Below are 4,977 nucleotides of genomic sequence, written 5' to 3' on the forward strand. Positions count from 1 at the left end.
GGGCTTGGGTTGGCTTGAGACATACAGGGGCACAAACAACCTGGCATATACCCTCTGTAATCCCCTCCCCCTTTCCCTGCCTGATTTTCACACACACTCAACTCGCAGTAACTTGTACACCTGTCAGGTGGTTTTGTGTTCTCTTGCATTTGTAATGATGTTATACTATGTGTGTGTGTGCCTCTGGGCTTGTAGGATGGAGGAGCATTCAGGTCACGCGGCTCTGGCTTGGTGCTGATAAAGTTATCAGACATTTAATGGGGTCAACAAGTGGGGGCCTATATTTCATCATAGGTGTGTTGAATTGTCTGCACTTATAATAGGTTGACCTTTGTTAGTAGCTCAAGGGTAGGGATGGAGAGAGGATTTTCTGGTCAAAAACAGCATCCAGCGCATAAACATGACACCCTGCGGTATCACGGCATACTAAACAGAACACACTAGCTCAAACTCACACACCTGACATTTCTGCAATCTCAAAATGTTCATTACTAAAATGCACAATTAACCTCTGCCCACAAACATGCATCACAGACTAGCTGTCTGATCAGCACCTAACAGACCATTTCTGTTTACATAATGCAACACAAGGTGGGGTCAGTGTGTGAATATGTTTCTTTTAAGACAGTAGGGTGGGGGATAAGACATTGTCAATGCATGTAATTGTCATTCTGCTCAGTGATATCTAGATATATATTATCATTATGTAATGAACCAGCGTGGTTAAAGTGTATGAAAAGCCTACTGTAGTTGATGTCCTTCAGCTCCCAACGTGAGCCATACTTCATGTTGACTCTTTGAGTGCACTTCAATGAGGAAAAGGGAGCTTTCAAGAGCCATTAGGGACAAATAAGCCCCAGTGAAGTGATACTCTATCCAAAATCCATCTTTTGAGAATCAAACGTGCCCTGCATAGGCTTTAAAGGTGCGAGTGAGTTTCTTCATTCCTGAAATCCACCATGGCAATGAAAAAGAAAAATGGGAGCAAGTTGTGGGCAGTTATTTTTATCCTCAAAAGGCAGATTATTTTGTCCAGTTAGAAGTTAGGCAGCAAGTTCGGTTCCATTTTGATACTGTGGAAAAACATTTGAAAGCTCCACTTTTGTGCTATGAACTCTTGACAGTATGGCACTGATTGAACAAGACTGCCAGCAGCTACTTTAAATTGTACAAATGGTTCACTTTGCCGCTGCAGCACACTTTAGCACTCAGACTGCTAATTTAGGAATGTCCCCAACATTTGGACCTTTTTGCAGAGAAAAAGACAGATTATAAAGAGATGCGCATTTGCTCCCCCGGGGAGTACAAATTTAGACTGGCGTTGACACTTTGAGAGATCAGGTCTGAGAGGAGAGTCACATTATCTGGGTGTCCAAGAGAGAAAAAAAAACATGCACTGAGCAACGGGTTCTTTTTTTCGTCATAAATGTTTGATCTATTCTCTGCTATTATGCTTCTAACTGGGGCTTTTAAGAATCCTAGTTGGTGCCAGACTCCAGCAGTGAGGACCAATTAGACACAATGGTGTTATCTGGACAGGGACCAAGCTGCAGTGCAGTACTGGCGACTTATGAAAAGTGCATAAGGGTGTGCTGGCGCAGGGCATGTTGCAGGAAGGGTCCTATGGTGCCAACAATAGCCTACACCACACATTTTTTGATAGGCTTGCCATATCTCCGCTGTGTGGCACTTTGAGAGGCTGCAGGAAAAAAAAGAAAAAGAATACATTACAGGAGGATTACGCAGCCAGCATGCCAAGTCTCTTGCAGGAGTTTGTCATGCTGCATTTAGTATGTAAGTGTGGGGGGAAAGAAAAAGAGACAGAGTGCTATTGTGTGTGTCCGTGGTTTGCCAGAGTTTACGCCTTTATTATAGCCTATATCTGGTAAATTCATTATTGTAATTGCCATTCCAAAGGCTTTGCATTCCCTGCTGTACAGGCACTAATTAAAACAAAGTGTATTCATTAAAGATCAATTCCATACCAGCTTATCACCATTCAGTGATTGTTTAACATCATGCATGCTTATAAAATGAACAGGTTACCCACAATTACTACATTATACACAACTACAAAGGTGAAAGGCTGCTGAGTTACAGAATCACAGCTATTTATGTTCCCTTTTATCCAGCCTACTAATATAGTTTTATATGTTCTTGCAGATATGTAAATCGCCATATTTGCAGTATTTGTGGCCTTTCATTTCAGCCTCTGTAGACTGTTCAATAATAGACTTTTCTGCATCTCACGTGTGGAATCTAATTATAGACTCATTTGCACTTCAGAGGAGAAGATAGTGGGCATAGCTTGGTGTAAAGCATACACAGCCATCTAATAAAAAGACTCAATGTTTTATTGAATCCGCTCAGTTAGTGGCACATTTCTCATCCAGGTGCAGTATAATAGTCAATCAATTACATTTGTAACTGTTAGTTGGTGCGTGAGCAAACTGAATAGTGATTGACAGTTATATAAACATTTACCTAAGTCTGAATGGGAGTGGATGCCTGACAAATATTGCACAGATTACCCCTCTGGGTGAGTTGGATGAACTCTAAACAGCACTTTGTTGTAAACACATTGCACAGCAGCATTTCATTGTAGCAACTAATCAATGTATTACATCTAATACCTGAGAACCTCTAAATGTGTCCTACCCATCATATCAGCATGATTACAATAAGAGGTGAAAGCAGCTGTCTGCAGACACTGAATAACACCCTGACACTGCACTGTCAGTCAATACATTTTCAAGGACACACTGAACTCACAACTTTTCTGCTAAGCCTATCCTCTTTCCCTATACCTTCTCTGTTTACCACAGTCTACCTCAAAGATGCTGACTTGTGGAGAAGTGCGGAACTGTCACTGCAGGAAGATGAAGTATACATGCACCTCCCACTTCGTCAGAGTAGGTCTTTACTGCCTCAGCCAGGAACTCCACACAATTAGTCCAGAAACTCCAGGGGATGGCTGCTTGTAGGAGATGAATGCTTGCAGGATACCAAGTCGACTCATAGGTGTGTATTTGTGCGGGGTTTTTTCTATGTCAGAGGGAAGAGAATGGTGCAAGAGAGATTTTAATGTTGGATGGCCTTTAACAAATACCTTCTTAAAAGGATAACAACAATCTCAACTATCAGATTCAATGACACTGAGTGCTGTAGTGTCAAAAGTCCACATGATTACCATTAGCATTTAAATATAGACAATTATACCATCTCTGCAGGACACATTGCACTCTGCAGACCTCATCATTCATAAATGTTTCATTAGCTTTGCATAAAGAAAAATACAAGCGCTCCACCACCTCGACTCGAAGAGACCAGACCCCCCTTTTTCAGCAGTGACAAGAGGTTAGGAGGCAAGAGGAGGAAAAAATATGTCATATGTCACTTGAATTTCTTGCACATTCAGTTTGATATGAAAATAACGGGTTCAGAAACCTGGCAGGGACCCTGGTTGAGATCTGAAACTGGAATAATCTGTACATCCTTTACAGCCCACTTTAGCACCTAGAAGAGACTTCAGTTCAATAATGTAACACTACACACTGCCAGAGAGTTAATAGTAGCTAGTTTGCAGGGTGAAAAAGTTTTCAGTTTAAATAATCATGCCCACTTCAGTCTAAGCTCTCCCACATCAAGCCTTATGTTAATGCCTCTGAAGGCCTGGGTGTGGATGAATGTGTATTTTTATTCTCTCATACTTCATACAATATACAGTGCATTTTGAATTTAGGTCTGTTAGCACATATTTTCCATTCCATTTGCCAAATGTCTGTTTGAAATACTTAAAATCGAGAGTTTTCTGTGATCTTTTGTATGACACTATGATCAAATATCCAGGGCAGTTTGACTGAACTGAAGTGATTTGGATTTCATTTTTACTTAAAGTCATTCTCATTAAAGTTAACTGAAAGTTATTATATCCTGCTGAAGTCAATTCATTGAAACTACTGACTAATTTGGTCTTTAATTTCCTTCAAAAAACAAACCACTGTTACCACTGTTACACAAAAACATATTCGTCATTTAGCTTGTTTTTAAGAATGTATTAGCAATGTGTTGTATGACTGTAAAGCAGAATATCCACATCAATGCTGCACAAATGTTATACAGTGCAGTTTCACAAAGACTGTGTTGGTTTGTTTCCATGTGATCTGCACAGAGAGAAAACTAACAGTGAAGTATATCTTTTTCTCTAATGAAGCAGAGATGCCTTCAAGTGTGCGCATACAGTGCAAGAGTAGTGTGGGAATAAGGTCTGACAGTGTTAGTAGAGATGGGAAGTTAGAGGGATGGCAGAAAAGAAAGGAGGCGCAGTTGATCATTTGTTGTTGTTTTCTCTGCCATGGGTTTCTTTCCTCCCACAGAGAGAGAGAGAAAATATTTGAACCTTTTTCTGGGCCAGAAACTGTGTCTGTTGCTCTCCAGTGGTCTCTCTCTCCCTTGCTACTCTCACTGGAGAGATACAACCCACGGCATTTCACACGCTGAGAGGCATCTGCCTCAAACCTGCATATTCACATGCACATTTGCACACACATATAAGCCCCCAAACAGATGCACAAACATTGCTCAAGTACTTCCACTGGCTTACCGCTGAAATATGTATACAGTACTCACATAAACACACACACACACACATACACACACACACACATATACACACACACACACACACACACACACACACACATGCACACACACACATTCAGTGACTAAAAAAAACTAAAAATCTGTCATATTTCTGTTAAAGCTACACTCAAACTCAACCCAAACTGTTGTGCAATCAGCACTTTTCCATGAAATGATGCCAAATATGCAGGCCGGCAACGTCTACAAGGTGTTACATCTTCATTTTAAAAATATATATAGGATAGTTGAATATATCTTACATTTTTATGTAAGATATATAATATCTGTCGTAGACAGACAACAGGGAGATATCGATGGATATACAGTGCAGTAAGA

This window comes from Scomber japonicus, chromosome 9 (genome assembly GCF_027409825.1).
Source record: "Scomber japonicus isolate fScoJap1 chromosome 9, fScoJap1.pri, whole genome shotgun sequence".
Lineage (NCBI taxonomy): Eukaryota > Metazoa > Chordata > Actinopteri > Scombriformes > Scombridae > Scomber > Scomber japonicus.